Here is a 17,184-nt window from a genome sequence, read left to right on the forward strand (position 1 = left end):
TCTACTTTGGTTTTTCTAGCCCCATAAAATATGCAGGTATATGTTGTTTATGGGAGGAAGAATAGATACCAAAATGTTAACAGTAGTTCCACTTAGGAATGGGGTGAGGAGCACAGGAAAATTAGTCACTTTCTTATGTTTTTTAATACAGCTCTACAGTATGGTTTTTCTATGACCAGAAAAACCAAATTATTATTATTATGTAATAATTTCTAGTTATAGCTTTTAAATGTATGACTGTATGGAGGGTTAAGACAAAACAAAGGTGACTGGGTAATTTGGGGCCAGTTTTGCATCTGTCCTAGGAGACTAGCTGGAGTTTATTGGGCAATAAGGAAGGTCTGAAGGCTTTTGAGCAGGAAAGCAGTGGGCTCCATGTTGTAATGTTGGTGTGCTCTAGATTGAATATTTGCGTCCTTACAAAATTCACATGTTGAAATCTAATCCCCACTGTGATGGTATTTTGGAGGTAAGACCTTTAGGAGCTGATTAGGTCATGAGAGGAGTGCACTCTGAATGAGGTTAACATCCTTATAAAAGAAACCCTACAGAGCTCCCCTACTCCTTTTGCTATGTGAGATTACAGAGAAAGGTCGGCCATCTATGAACCAGGAAGTGGACCCTCACCAGACAGTGAATCTGCTGGTGCCTTGATCTTCAACTTCCCAGCCTTTAGAACTGTGAGAAATAAGTATCTGTTATTGGTTAGCCACACAGTCTATTTTATTATCTTGGCCCAAGTGGATTAAGACATAGTGGTTAGCAAGATTCATGCTGCAGCCTTATGTGCATTAGAGATGTGGGGAGCAGCTAGGAAATTTTAAAAATAATCCAGGAGTGATGAAAAGTGTACCTGAAGTAGGTGACAGCTTTGGGAATGCACAGAAAGGAACAAATATTGGACAGTGTTGAAAGTGTGATTATAGGAAATAATAATTGATTGAATGTTAAGGGTGACAGAGAGGGCCAAGTCAATGGGGATTGTACCTTATACTATGTAGATACTTTAGAAATACAACTAGCAAGGCTGAAGTCAGAATAGCTTTCATGGAATTTATATCAGTCTTATGATGTTAAATCTTTTAGGCAGTTTTCATCTACATATTTTTCTTTAAACATAATAACTCAATAAGCATGACTCATATTTCTTCTTTTCATAATTTTTTTCTTTTGATATCTACTTTTAGAAGATATGTATCTTTTAGGACTTATTACAAGAGCAATATAATGTGGGTAAAATTTTTAATATAACATGAGAGCAAGGAATAAAAAACATTTGTTTTTCATTTATCTTGAAACTGATAGGGATGAAATGATTACCTTATTTTATTTTATTTTTTTTACATAAAGTCACCATATAAATGGGTCTCTTGGAGTATCAAGAATAAGATAATAACAAGATAAAAATAGAAGTTCTTTTTCCTTCTAAACTTATTAAGCATTCAGTTCATAAAAAATCACTGGAGCAGTTAAATTAACAATTCTTATCTTGTGATTTTAGTCTAGCCAAAAGGAAGCAGCTTTGTTTTGGATGGGTGCAGTCAACAGAAAAGCTAGTTTTGTTCATATCTGGTAATTTCCCTGTAGTATGTTTTAACTGAGATTAAAAGATAAAAGAGTTGCTTTTAGAAAAACAAAAGGGAAAGTCGTACAATGGATCCAGAATCATCCCTTTAGTTCTAAACACACACACACACACACACACACACACACACACACACACACACACACACCCCTCAGAATAAAGTAAAGAAGAAATTAGTCCAATAAAAAATAAGAATATAGAAATAATTAAGCCAAGTTTAAAGTAAATGCACAGGAAAATGCATACTATACATCACTTTATAATATTAGAGGGGTGCCACACATTTATAAAACAATGGGCATAAAATTGAGTCATGGTATTGAGATAATTTTTTAAATTGAGGTAAAATTTACATATTGTAAACTGCACACATATTAGGAATTAAATCCATTGAGTTTTGACAAATCAACATACCTGTGCAAATAACATGGCATAAAACATTAGCATCACCCCCCACATTCTCTCATACTCTCATTCAGCCAATTCCCCGTAGATAATCGTTCTAATTTCCATCACCACTGGTTAGTTTTGAACCACATAAAAATGGATATTCTCATAAAAATGGCTTCTTTGGCATGTACCTTTTTGTAAAATAAAGTTTATCCATTCATTTATGTTGCTGCATGGATCAGCATTTATGCTTTTTGTTTCGATGAGCATCACTTTCTTGCACATATGTAACACCATTCGTTCATCCATCCTCTTTTGATGGGCATTTTAGGTGGTTGGAGACTATGATGAGTAACTGCTATATTCTAGTGTGTGAGTCTTTTTGTGGATATACATTAATATAATTTTCTATGGGCAGTTCTGTGAGTCTATAATCTGAAAGATGTAAACAGGAAGCTGGAAGTGTGGGCAGTTGGGGCCTCTGATACCACCTCAGGGAACGTTGTTACTTCCCACTCAAGCTCTGTGTTCTCCCTGCCTGGGGAAATCAAAGGTGATCCTTGTTGCCAGGCGAGGTCTTGCTGCATCAGGGGACAGCAGGCTGCCACTGACTCCGGTTGCCATGGCCACACTTGCTCTTTCCATGGCATCCCTTTCTGATCGCTTTGATGCACAACGTGGAGGAGATTCCGGAGGCATTCTCTTCCACTAAACTCTGCTGTTGTCATACCCAATACTTTCTTCTCTATGTTTTAGGAGTTACTGCAATTCTGCCAGGATTTCTTCTAGGCTTTTCTTGCTTTCTTGGAAAAGACCTTTATGTTTGGCTGTTAGGCCCATCTTTTATTTCAGCTCCAATGTGATTTATTTCTGTTAGAAATAACACTAATTTCATAGACGTCATTGGTATACTGATGCTGATGTAGACTTTCCCTTAAATTTACATTCTTTTAACCCTTTCATTTAGGTTCAGGGAGGAAAGAGTTGAATATTCTAGTCAATATTTTCGTCATAGTCTTACCCAGATGTATTCTTTATTCATTTTTCCCCCTTAATAATACTTTGGAAGTTTAGAATTTAGGCATTACTATTTCTAAGGTTACAAAGAATAAAAGCAAATGAATCGACAGTTTGATTTTGTGTGTTTTCACATTCTGGAGTAATAGCCTCGTTCAAAATGTTACAGATTTCTGATGCTGGTTGCATCTGAGCAATACGTTTGAAAAGGGATTACACAGTCCCTTCGTAGGTTATGTCATGCTTTGCATGTGGCATTTGATGTTATTTTATGCTGTTAGGCTTTACAAAGATGACAAGAATGTCAATGAGGAAAGTTTTAAAATGCTTCAGCTTAAGAATTTTACTTCATTAGGTATAATATGTAAGAGAATGATGAGTCATAACTTTTATTTAGATAATTAGAAAATTGGCCATGTTTACATAAAGGGAAAAAATCTATAAAATCAAGTTGCTCATTTTCATTAGTAATATAATCTGTGTTTTGTAATATCGGCCTAAGGATGCAGCGAGGTTAAGGTAATGTTAATATTCTTGACTGCCTTCCAACTCTCAACAGTTAAGGAATCCTTAAACTCTTCTCCATCCTCTCCGGCCTCCCGACATACTTCTAAGCGATTCCAGAGTTATCTTCATAAAATACTCTCAGTAAAGTTTTGTTTTCATATTAAGTCATATGGGCTTTACATACTCAATTCTCCCAGCCTGTATAAAATTGTATAATCTCCTACATTCTATCAACCTGCACAAGGGGCTTCACTCTTGACCCAAGGGCTCATTATTGAGTCACGTCCAGAATCTATTATTCTCTTTGATGGTGACTGAAGCTCTAGCCCCCTCCAAGGTCAAGAGAGATGTCCAAATACAGTGGTGTTTGTCATGTGCTAGCACCTTCGGCCAACTGGTGCTGATAATGGGCGGTCAGCCATGCTTGCCATGGTTCTGTATCCTTCTGTCCTCATCTGACTATGCTGTAATATGCCAGTGCCTTTGTTCCAAAGCAGGAGAAATATCTTCCCATCAACATCATAGAGCTGACTCCCGTAAAATGGCAACTTCGTTCCTCTGTTATACCGTGTGTTTGTGTTTGAGTGTTTATTCAGTTTTCGCTTCTATCCCATTTCTCTAGTCATCTGAGGAGTGGAAGGCACTGGGCCAGAAGAAAATGTGAATCTGAATTATCTGTGATATTTGTGGTAATGATCTCTTTAGATGATTGTTATTTCAGAGAGACTTCTCTGGCTCTCTGATGGTCTCACTCACCGGTATTCTAGGCAGACCGAGATAGATTTAAATTCCAGGAGAAACCACAATTTAGACTTAAGCTGTTAATTACCCCAATGCTATTATATACATACTATTTTTAAAATTAAAGCTCTCTTCTATCAGAGTTGCAGAGTGCAAAAATTATTTTCAAGCCATAGAAATTTAAATAGTTCAGTTTCTTGGGCTCAAATTTCATCTCTTATTTCAGATGCCAGAGATTATTAGATCAGATAGGTCACACCTACATATTATTCACCAAAAAAAGCACATATATTTATAATAAAAACCTCATTCTGTTGTTATACATATTTAGAGCTAGCCTAGCATAAAGTTTTTAATATTAATTATATTGTTGACATTGTTCTTGCCTATCAGTGCAAATAATTGGATGAAGGTGCTATTATTGTTTTTAAACACTTTAAATATGTGAAAGATAACACACACAAAGAAAAATTCCCAAAATTCATATGTATTTTAAACAGTTATCCACACTATTTTAATGAAAAGAATATAGAAAAATTTACAAATCATACTTAAAACAGTAATGGACACCTGAAACTTATGGGATTTCATTAACCAATATCACCATAAAAAAAAAAGAAATTGAAAAGTAAATAATATAGAGGAATATAATGAGAGCTAATAAGCAATAACAACTAAAGAAAATAAAGGTCTCTGCTCAGAATTTCTAGAAAAAAAAAGTAACGTAAACAAGATTCAGATCCTGAAAGAGAATATTACCAGCATCCTGGATGCCTCTTTCATACTCACTCCCAAGCACTGCCCAGCCCCTTCCTCAATGCTTATTACTATTCTGATTTTTAATACCACAGATTATTTTTGCATGCTTAAAAATGTTTTTTAAATAAATGTTTACTGATTTAAGACATATGTTCAGAAGACTATACAAATCAAAAACTTTCATAAAGTGACCAAATCTGTGAGGAAAGCATCCCAGATACCCCCTCATGTCTTCTTTCAGAAATTCCTCCCCGAACCAGAGGCTACGTACTATCCATACTTCTCACAACACAATTTAATATTGCTTGTTTTTGAGCTGTTTATAAATGGAATCATATTTGATGTTATATTTTGTGTTTGGCTTCTTGTACTCAACATTATATTCGTGAGATTCATCGTGGTTGATGAATGTTGTGGTTAATTCAGTTATTTTTCATTGCTGAGTAGTATTCCATTCCATGAATATACCACAATTCATAGACATTTAGTTTGATGAACGTTTATTTTCATTGTTCCTAGTTTGTTCTATTGCAATAGTGCTGCAACAAATATTTAGGGATGTGAATAGGAGCTTCAACAGTGCTATGATGAACATCCTTGCACAAGTCTTTGGTGTGCATATGTACAGAATTCTGTTGGGTATGTACTGATTTGGATAATTGCTGGGTCCTAAAGCATTCTTTTGTTGAACTTTAGTAGCTATTACCAATTTTCCAAAGTGGTTATATCAGTTTTCATTTTCATCAGTAAGATATGATGATTGCTGTTGCTCGTTATCTTTGCCAACACTTGATATGGCTAGTCTTTTTAATTTCTTTGGTATTTGTGGGGACAGCAAACTTTTTATATATTTATTGATTATTTACAAAGTCTCAAGTATTTTGCTCATTTATTTTTTATTGTATTCTCAATTTTTTCTCTTATTGACTTTCAAAGTTTTTTAAAAATGTACTCCAGTTATGGGCTTTTGTTGGTTGTAAATATTAGAAATATCTTTTTGCCATTCTGTAATTTGTATTTTCACTATATTAACGATGTCTTTTGGTTAACATGTGTTCCTCATTTTACTGTAGTCCATTTTTATTAATTTTGAATGGTTACTGTTAATTCAATAAGAAATTTCATTCTTAATTATTTTACCTTTCATATTTAGATCTTTAATCTTAACTTACATATATATTTGACCTTTTTGTGTGACTATCCTATATTTCTTTTATGCTCTTTTTTGGTGCATTTTCCATTCTTTTCTTTCTGTGCTTCAGTATAGATATTCAACTTTCCAGTTTATATATATCAGTAATATCTAATCTGCTGTTAAATTTTTATTCATTAATTACTAATTCATTTTATTACTAATTTTAGTCATCACATTTTTTATTTCTGATTTCCTTTTTTAAGTAGTTTACAGTTTTCTAAAATTCTACCTTGTCTTTTAGTTTCATAATATTTTTTAGATGCGGAATTTGGGTTTGATATGTTATTTTAAATAATAAATCATATATAATAAAACACAGTTCCTTCAAAATTCATACCTTATAATTACAATGGCTGTATATCTTATGGTTATGATTTTATTTCTTCTTGATTTTCTGAAATATTTTGTGTCTTTGTAGACCTAATTATTTTTGATTGATGCCAGATATAAAGCTTAAAAATATAAACGTAAATTTAATCTCTGAATTATTATTTTCCTCGAGAGAGAATTAAAATTTGCTACTGGCAGGCTGTTGAGCTATTGCTTGTTATTGTAATCTAATCAATCTGATTAGAAATCTATCAAATTAGACCTGGGCTTCAGTCTTTACAAGCACATTGGTCTATTTCTGGTGTACATACTCCTGGTCTGTATTTCTTTGGTGTTCCAGCTGAAAGACCTAAGTATTTACCAGGATCTCTTTTTCATCTCGCTGTTACATTCCTTGCTAGCACCTATGACGCTTGTTAAAAGTTAAACATAAAAGAAATTAGATTGGGAAAAATGTGTAGCAATATGCTATGTTTTAGATGAAAAAAATTGTAAGCCATCCACTACATAACAATTTACTAATGCTAATAATTAATTGCCTTTATATACCCTATCTACAAACAAGGGACAGTGAGAAAGAAGATGAGATCAAACTAATAAGAAAGAGGCTATGGTACATTGTTTTGATGATAAACATACTGTAAATAATATTATGAAAACTATAATACTACAAAGATTATTAATGGCAATAGTCAAGAAGATAATTTTCTAAATTTTGTGTGTATATGCAGAAAGCTCTCTGTACCATGATTATTCAAATTCAGTTCTGCACATTTAAAAGAAAAGTATAAATAATAAATAGAAAGAATGAAATCATACCTTTTTTCCTCGAGAAAACAGGTGTCTAGGGTCAGTATGTACTCTATCCAATGGTGTAAATTTCTACATCTATAGACCATCATAAAGATTGGGCTATATATCAGTGATGTTTACCTTATATTTCATATGATGGCTTAAATAGTTGGAGAAATACACAATCATATTTCAAAGCTATCAAAGAAAACCTAAGTACACAAAGAGTGATATTCCAATCATTTGGATCAATATCTTATCTAGGATAATGCATTATCCTAGAGAACTGGATATTTAGGGCTTTATTAATGCATTCAATAAATATTTTATCATTCAGTGACAAAGATTTATATATGTTGTTGAGGTATTATGGAATATCTGGAAATAAAATTTTATGTTAACTTATTTTATTGCAAACAATAATGGCTAATAGTCAGGAGGTGTAGTACCACTAAATTTAAGATATCATTTATGAACAAACATATATACAAATAATTGGGAACTGATTTTCATCTTGCGTATGAGAAAAAATATCTACTCTCTTTCTCAGCTGTCAATTATATAAGACATTATATGCAGTGATAATAAAAACCAATAGGACACACAATGAGCTCAAAACACTCAGTAATAATTTTTTTAATTAGAGTCCTGCCAGAATGAAAGAAACTGATGACATCTAGCACTTTGTACTCATCCCTGGCTTCTGTAGAAGCTGTGGCTTGCAGATGGGCAGCTGGCTACTGAGTTTTGGCACCACATTCTTCAAACTTATAATGGGAATCTGATTTATTCACTCAAGCACTTGCCTAATTGTTACTGTACTTTCAGGACTGTTGCCATCATTGACTGGACGACACTTAGGTCCACTGCATTCTTATGCCTGTCCTTTTTTAACTTCTAATGCTTGATAGAGTAACAAGAATTGTTGTGTAGAAATGGCCAGTGACTTTGTAGTTCCAGAACTTCTAGCAACTGTAAGGAGAACTGGATAAATTGCATTCAGTGGGTTACCTGGTTAGTTGATTTGCCCAAATAATGTCATTGGCTATGGTGAAATAATGTGTTCTACTCATGGCAGACATGCTCAGAATAAAAATACACTAAGTTGTATCCTCAATAAAGCAGTGTAGGAAATATGAAGTTAAATGGAGTAACTCACTTGGTCTTTCAATATATATTCAGTAAAGCATGTTAAAGATTTGCTTCACATAGAGAAAGGCTTCTTTATAGAAAGGTTTAAGATAATATGGAAAGGCTATATTTGTGTCTCACTACAACAAAGTACATTATTGTAATATTTATTTTTTCTTTTTATAAAAGCAAAAAATATTTAAGAAAGATATTAAAAGTACAAAAAGATAAAAATAGTTTACTATCTTAGAAATAATTTAACGTAGTCTTTTTGCATTACTATATATGTGATTTTTATCTACATTATTTGTACATACATTATGTTTAATGAGAATATAGCATATTGAAATATGCTTTTTTTGATTGTTCATTTAACAGTGTATGGTTAGTATTAACGTTAATGAAAATTTTCTATAGTAGTCATTTTAATAGCTGCAGATAATTAATGATTTTTATTGATAGATCCTGATTGTATAATCATTCCTTTGGTAATAAGCATTAAAGTATTGCTTTTTTCTTTTCTACTTGCCAGCCACCTTCTCTCATTTTCTTATTTTTGATATAGGCCAAGTTACAATGAAGATCTTAATAGCTATATGTGACCCATACATGATTATCCATTTATGTCAAATAACTAGAAATGTAAGGGGTGGGTTAAAGGGTATGTGCCATGGTATCAAGATCAGCAGGATGCAATAGGACACCGACAAATAACATCTTTATTTTTTCCACTATCACTTTCAAATAAAGTTTTCATTATTCAAAAGAACTAATTTCTGTTGTGAATTAGTTCTTTTGTTCTACAACTGGATGAAATCTTAGGCAGGTTTCATAGCTTTTCATGACTCTCTTAATTAATAAACCAATTCTTTTGACATTAAAAATAATTCTCCATGACCTGGAAGAATGTTATGATCTAATGTGATTAGGTGTTCCTTTTGGAAGTAATTACCATTTCTGATAAAATTCTCCAGCAATTCTCTGATAGAAATTAACAAATGTAAGAGCCCCTCCTAAAATCCTAACAGTGTCCCACTTTAGGAATAGCTTAACGTCATTTAACTGATTTCACAGAGTCTGTGATGTTTAACCAGGCATTGCATTATTTTCAACCAATCTTATGACTATTATATAGCCATTTTCCTCCCTAAAATGTCCCTCCCAGAGGACTTACCTGAATTGTTGTGTTCATAAGCTCCTTCCTCTGTGACAAATTAAAAAACAAAGAAAACTCCATTGTGTTTATAATCAACTTGTCTGACAAGATGCTTTACCAGAAATTATAAAGTTCTATCTACAAGACTGAATGAGGTTAATTCCAGGGAGATAAATACAGATTAAAAAATATCAATCGATATAATCTGATACATTATTAAATAAAGAAATAAAGGTCATTAGATACAGAAAAAGCATTTGGTTAAATTCAACATTCATTTATGATTAAAACAAACAAAACAACAATCAGAAAACTTCTTAAAAATTACAAATAGATATTTTTTAATCTGAGAAAAATATCAATAAATAACCTATAGAAAAAATTATACACTGTGTCAAATTTTAAAAATATCCCCTCAAGATTAAGAATAGGATGATGACACAGCTTTTATTTAATATTTTAGGTCAGTCTTTAGCCAAAAAGAAAAAAAGAAAACTGTAAGAGTAGTTAAGAAGGAAATAAAGTTTTCATTATTCGTAGAATAAGATGATTATGTACATAGAAATTCCAAAATAATTTAAAAACTATTAAATTAATAGTGATTTGAACAATGTCACTATATTGATGATTATAAACAAAAGTCAATTGTACATTTATGTACCAGCAGCAAAAGAATAGAAAAAAATGTTGTGATGAAGGTATTATTTATTACATCAAAAACATCTGGTATATAGAAATAAATCTAAATGATATGCAAAATCTTTTTACTAAAATTCAAGAACCAATTGACAGAAATTACGTGAGGTTTTGGAAACTTCATTATGGTAAGACTTCACTTATTCTTATTCTAATTTAGATTCAATAAAATTGCAATAAAAATGGCATCAGGATTTATGTGTGTATGTCTGTATTAATTTATTTCAGAAACCATCAAGCTGAATTTAAAGTGCATTAGGAAATGCAAAAAGCCAAGGATGGCCAAGGCAATCTTGTAATAAAAACAAAGTTGAAATACTTATACTGTCTATCTAGGTTATTATAGAGCTACAATAACCAAGAATGTGGTGGTGGTGTAAAAATAGACAGATTAAGGAGCAGAATAGAGAAAGCCCAAAATAAGCCAACATATATATAGTCACATTATATGTAAAAGCAAACATAGCAGTTCATTAATAAGAGGTGAATGTTTTTAATAAATAAACTAAGGCATTTGAATATTTATATAAAAAATAACCTTTACCCTAACTCAAAATACAGAAAAAAAAATACTTTCCAGAACAGATGACTAATTGTTAAAATAAAACAATAAAGATATTAGAAGAAAACAAGTAATTGCCTTCAGGATTTTAATTAAATAGGACAAAAAGCACTAATCATTAAAGAAAAATTCTGTTACAGAAACTGTTTATCAAAATGCATATTAAGTATCTTCCTATGGTCATGATAGAGTAACTGGATTCAGAATTTTCTTTCTGCCATAAACAATTAGAAGACTGAACAAAAATTGTAATAGTTTTCAGGTATTATAAACAGAATACAGAACTGTGATCCATGAGATGAGAGAAACAAAAGAGGGAGCTGGAGGAATACCCTGGTTATTGGTGTGGAAGCACTCTCTGGATTATGATGCAGGGCGTAGAACTATAGTGATTCTAGGACAGCATGGTGAATCAAGGAGAGCATGGTGGTCCCCGGATTTGAGGAGATAAAATCCAGTTTGGGAAGAATGAAGTAGCTGCAATTTACAATGAAGAGTAACGGGGAGGAGAGAAATGCATGGAGAAAGCTCTAGAAATTCACATAGGGATGCCCTCGATTGTGTTGATAAATACCAACGTTCGTATGTGTACGGTGAAACATGAGATTGGGAAAAGAATAACAAAAAAGACATAATCTGAATAGTTCTTAGCCCTCATAAAGGGCTGGAAGACTCTTCACATTTCAACTAGACAGAATGAGTGTCATTAAACACCTGGGGCGTTGAGTGAGGGCCATAGAAAGGTCTTGTGTCAGTAATGCAGCTAAGCCCTAAAACTGGGGCTACTCTAACTCACCCTAACAAAGCTGAAAAATAAGCTATGAAAATATCAATCTGCTCTATAATTAACTTAAATGCTTGATAGAATAAACTGTTACATTTTCAAAAGGAAAACTACAAAATTCAGTCCTCATCAACATAAAGTTACCAAAATTACTGGACATGCAAATACATGCAAAGAAGAAAAAAATACAACTCATTAAAAGAGAAAAATTAACAGTAGAAAAAAGACATAAATGGTAAGAATGATGGAATTAGTAGATAAGGACATTAAAAGAGGTTGTATAATTATGTTCAATGTTTTCAAGTATTTAAAGATAAATGAATCTAATAAGGATAGAAATAGAATATTAAAACAAAGAATATATAGGACAAAGAACACGTAAAACAAAAAACAAAGTCTACAGCCATGCCACCCTAAACAAGCCCGATCCCGTTTGATCTCAGAAGCTAAGCATGGTTGGACCTGGTTAGTACTTGGATGGGAGATCACCTAGAAAGACCAGGTGCTGTAGGCATAAAAAATAGAAAATAAGGGATTATAAACTGACAATGTCCTTGCAATCAGTGAGGTCAACCAAGAGTTGCCTCGCCTAAACAAAAACAAAGAACAAGTAAAACAAAGAACATGAAACTACTCATTAAATGTGTTTAAAAGCAGAAGACATTGTAGTTTATTAGTAAACTTGAAAGTAATTGAAACTATAGAAACTTAGGTACAAAAAGGAAAAAAACACAAGGCTGAAATTAATAATCACACATGCTGTAATAGGATGAAGAGTGTTGTCCCTTCTACCCCACAAATTTATATGTTGAAATACTAACCTCTTATATCTCAGAATGTGACCTTATTTGGAAAAATGGTTATTGCAGATGTAATTAGTTAAGACGGGTTTGTACTGAAGTCAGAGTGGGCCTCCACTCCAATATGACTGATGCCCTCATAAATTCAGAGGCACACAGAAAGCATGCCATGTGAAAATGGAGGCAGAAATTGAGGTGATGCATCTATAAGCCAAGGAATGCCAGATTGCCAGCAGACCACCAGATGGTCAATAGATATATGAAAAGATGTTCAACGTCGGGATGGCTAGCATCAATAAATCAACAAATAGCAAGTATTGGCGAGGATGTGGAGAAATGGGAACCCTGTGTACTATTGTTGGAGTTGCAAAATGGTACAGCCATTATGGAAAACAATTTGACAGTTCCTCAAAAAATTAAAAATGGAACTACTTTATGATCCAGCAATTCTACTTCTGGGTATTTATCTGAAGAAATACAAAATACGAATTCAAAAAGATATATGTACCCCTATGTTCATTGCAGCATTATTTATAATAGCTAAGTTATGAAAGCAACCTAAGTGTCCATCATTAGATAATTGGATAAAGTGGTACATATATACAATGGAATATTACTCAGCCATAAAAAATAATAAAATCTTACCATTAGTGACAACATGGATGGACCTGGAGAGTTTTATGCTAAGTGAAATAAGTCAGACAGAGAAAGACAAATACAATATGATCTCACTTATATGTGGAATCTAAAGAACAAAATAAACAAACAAATAAAACAAACAGATTCATAGTGCCAGATGGCAGGGGGCTTGGGGGACTGGATGGAAAAGGTGAAGAGATTAAGAAGTACAAATTAGTAGTTACAAAATAGTCATGAGGATGTAAAGTACAGCATAAGGAATATAGTCAATAATATTGCAATAACTATATATAGCACCAAGTGGGTACTAGAATAATTGGGGGATCACTTTGTAAATTATGTAAATGTCTAACCACATGTTGTACATGTGAAACTAATATAAAATAATATTAAATATCAACTGTAATTGAAAAATAAAAAAATAGATGTCACGCTTGTATCATAAAACTAATTTAAATTACCTTTGCTTGATAAGTTTCTTTAAATGAAGAAAGCTTTTAAAATATGGTGTTGAGATATAAATGACACCAGGAGCAAAGTGTGAAGTAGAGAAATATAGTTCATAATTAATTTGGTTTTACTATTAGTATCTAGCATTTTTTTCTGTCTCAAAAACAGAAGATATCACATTCAAAAGGTTTAAATTTAGCTCAAAATATCTTCAAATTATACCAAGAGGAGCTGTGTAATTCAAATTTTCTCTTTGTGCTTCTCTCGTCCTTAAGACTAATGGAATTGATGGGTGAATTTTTATTAAAATGTCTTTCAACTTTGAAGCATTTCCCAGCAAGTTATTCAGAATGCATGTAGTTATTCTTTTACCGGCTCTCATTTGTACTTTATGGGTCAGTGACTAAAATGGAAGATGCTGTGCATGTCAGAGTAACCTCAATATAAAAGATGTTAAGGAAGCAAAATTGCATGCAAAGCAAATCTTTGTCTTTATTAGCTACTAGAACATAAAGAGTTCACTTCTGTGCCTGAAAAGTAATACAACTGCATACTTACGTGGAGCCTGCGTTGCGCTACCCAATATGGATTTTTTTTTCCATAGGTCACCCGAGATACTAAAATTTTAAAGGAGAAAAATAAACTCTTTCCTTGGATGATATATATATATGGCAGAAAAGTGAAGCCTGTGCATTTCCATCAGAACAAGACATTTGGACTTTTAAGAATACCACAAAGATGCTTCAAATTTGAGACCACAATTTTCAAACGGCAATTGTACGCTCGATTCATCTTTGCAGGGCAGAAAAATATGTTCTTGTATCTATTTCCCTTGGAAACTGGCTGGCATTCCTTTTTTCTTCATAGTAAAGTTGAGAAAAAAGTTTCTGAATTTCTACCAAACACTTTCATTCATGTCATTTTAACTCTATGAGACAGTGTCACAATAAAACTACAAACCATTCAAAGAGGCTTTTCTAGATAAATTTATTTGACAGAGGTGATTTTCTGCAGACTTCGCTTCTCTTGGATGTGGCGACAATCACACCGCCTCAATCGCAACTTTGAAAATACAGCGTTCTGTATTATTTGTCTAAATTCGGCATGCCATTGCATGTGGATACACAACTGTTTTTGGAACTTGGAAACATTGCTGATGAAAACTCATACAAGATAAAAGGTTAATGGCAGTAGTAGGGAACTCAGAGTTATTCAGTGACTCTACGTGAGTTTGCTGAGAATTTACTATGCACGTGGCTATCTAAGGCTGTATGGGAGATCCAAAGACAAATTACTTCAGAAACTGTTGTAAAAGTATGATGATCAATTGCGCAAGTTAATCCCAATGAGCCCCCTTGTAGCATCCCACGACTAGAATGCCATTCTAGAGCTCAAATTGTCTGATTTGGACTGAAAGATGTCTCTTTATGTCTGCCATGTTGCCTCACATGGCTATCATTTTTAAGTATAATGACTCTGCTGAATATTTTCCACTTACTCCCTTGAGTTCCACTGTCTACTCTATCCCACCCTACTCTATGCCCCAGGATGCCGATCTAAACCATAGGTTCTCTGTCCTCTGGATTCAGGTTGGGTTCAGCCAATGAGAAGCACAGATAGAAAAGTGAGGATGGCTGCCTCCCTCTCCTGGAGGCCAAAGTTTCCCTCAGGAAACCCTCTCCACACCAATGCCCTTTTCAAGTTTGAGTCACCTCTTCCCATTCTTTCCTTTCTGACCAAGGGATAACAGCTCTCTCAGTTGCTAGCCTCAGATTCAACACTAACCCTTGTTAAATTTCCTAAACCCTATCCACACCTTTGTAAATCACCCCTTTAATAAACTCTCTTTAAATTACTCAGTTTCAGTATGGTGCATTTTCTTACCTAGATCCTAGCTGATACAGCAACTAAATTTATGGTTTGGAGATGTGTGTGCAAAGCCCAAACTTTTACGTTAGTACACTCATATTATTATACGCCCAAGGATGCCATGATAAACAAGATGCAGAAATGTGACTGTGTGATTTCAGATACCTGGTTCATTGATCTTTGAGTTCTCGATAATTGCAGAAAAGACCTAGACTGACATTGTTTACATTTTTTCTAATTAGCAGAGATTCATTAGAAAGAGATTTGGATGATTTAACTGCATGGTTCCATTTCTGGGTTTATGCAACCACAGTAGAATAAGTGTTAAAAATAGATGGTTTGCCATATAAATTTGTAATGATTTTCTGGGTTTTAAAGATAGGAAATGAGAAGTTTATAGGTGTGGGTGCATGTGTGTGTGTGTGTGTGTGTGTGTGTGTGTACACAGAGTAGGTAAAGAGGATCATAGTTTATCTGACTCCTCGTTGTTGGTATGGAAACATAAATAACTATTCTAGTAACATGCAGTTACATGCTGCATTGTTTGACATCTTAACCAAAATATTTTCCAATTACTCGTGCTATGAGAACAGAGTGGACCAGCTGTTTGAGTGTAAGGTAAAAAGGGTTTAAGGATCACCTCACTTTTTCTTAGTTCATTAGTGAAAATGATAAATTTCTAAAGAGAAAAAAATCAAGGATGTCAAAAAGAGTCATTATTTGAAAAAATAAAGCAATATCAATAACATCATCACGAAGTCAGTTAAGTAGATAAATATGGTACTTAAAGGAAGAATTACTATGAATTCTATACTACTCTAAGTAAGGCAATAGGTACAATTATTTTTCAAGGAGGGTCTTTTCAGAGCTACCTTGGCCACATGATAAGTGGAGGAAGGATGATTCTAGTCTCTCAAGAGAGAGAACTATGGTTATTGATGGTTTTCTGAGGAATGATAGAGAAGTTGCATAACATATTTAATAGGTGACCTATCTTCTTACTATAAGCATCTGATATGCAGCAAAGAAACTTCAGAGATCTAAAAAACTCATTGAAACTCCTATGTCTACTAATTTCTATAGAAACAGGTTCTATTATCAGAATAAACTGGAATTATGAAGGAAATTGAAATCTTTGGAAGACAGTTGACAACTGCGACCACAAGGAAATCTTTTACCTTTATTTATCTCTCATGAAAAAAAAAAATTTCTGCCAAGTTGATATAAAATGCAATTTGATTTTTCTGATCTATGATTTATGATTCTAACATGCGGGTCTTTTGAATGGGGTAGTCTATCTCATGAGCTCTGGAAAAATGTGTTTTTGACAGGAAATTTGCTTAACTGACTGACCAAAAGGACTAATTAAATGAAATAAGAGACAAAATAAACAACATTATAAAAAACCAAAACATGAATCTTAATCTTGTGGAAAGTTACAGCCAATGCATAAAAAAGGATCAATATGGCTGCTTTGAATCAATCTCTTGGTGAAATGATACTGTTGAGCTTCTGAGTGATCAAAGTGAAAGGATTTTTGCTTTCATCAATCAGTGATGTTTTCACAATAAATAACTAGGCAACCTTCTCTCCATCTGTGTAATGTTAGTGAGCTTGACCTAGAAAGAGTATAGATCTAATTGGAGCTGTATTTCCCTTTCTATAAACTTCTTAATAATTTTTAGAGGCATAATAAACTATATACAAAGAATGATGAAAGAAACTAGGACAGAAGGAGATTCGACTTTGGGTGGTGAACACGCAATGCAATACGCATATCA

The 17,184-nt window shown here is 33.2% G+C and overlaps 1 pseudogene; it reads left to right on the forward strand.

The window, feature by feature from the left end:
* The first annotated feature begins 12,040 nt into the window (after window positions 1-12,040).
* LOC112476833 lies at window positions 12,041-12,159 on the forward strand (annotated as a pseudogene).
* Window positions 12,160-17,184: the final 5,025 nt, after the last annotated feature.

Source organism: Pteropus alecto, unplaced genomic scaffold, assembly GCF_000325575.1.
Source record: "Pteropus alecto unplaced genomic scaffold, ASM32557v1 scaffold81, whole genome shotgun sequence".
NCBI classification, from domain to species: domain Eukaryota; kingdom Metazoa; phylum Chordata; class Mammalia; order Chiroptera; family Pteropodidae; genus Pteropus; species Pteropus alecto.